Source organism: Otolemur garnettii, unplaced genomic scaffold (assembly GCF_000181295.1).
Source record: "Otolemur garnettii isolate 467f Iridium unplaced genomic scaffold, OtoGar3 scaffold00001, whole genome shotgun sequence".
NCBI lineage: Eukaryota > Metazoa > Chordata > Mammalia > Primates > Galagidae > Otolemur > Otolemur garnettii.
Window position 1 is genome coordinate 37,561,986 of NW_003852396.1, and position 448 is coordinate 37,562,433.

The window sequence follows — 448 nt, forward strand, 5'->3', positions numbered from 1 at the left end:
GGAGCCGCGCGAGCAGCCGCTGCCCGGGCCGGGCCGGGCCGGAGCCGGAGCCGGAGCCGCAGCCGCGCGCCTTCTCCCTCCACGCCGGCCGCGCTCGCCTCAGCAGAGTGAAGGCTGCATTTCCCAGGGCCCCTCAGATTCCCCTGTTAATTAAATCAATTCATTATGCTCAGATCTGATTAGCGGCCCTTCCCCCCCTTTGAATCAATTATTCAATACACAAACATAATTGCTTGGGCCAGAGGTGCCCGCCATTAGCTTATTTAACTCCAAGGACACTAATTACCCGCAGGGCACGGGAACTTTTCTCATTAATTCTGACAAAACACAAAAGCACAGCTAGAGTGTGTGCGTGTGAGGGACTGTGTGTGTGTGTGTGTGTGTATGAGTGTGCCAGTCAGCATGTGTGACCGCATGCCAGAGAGAGGGCTGTGTGAAGTGGTGAACC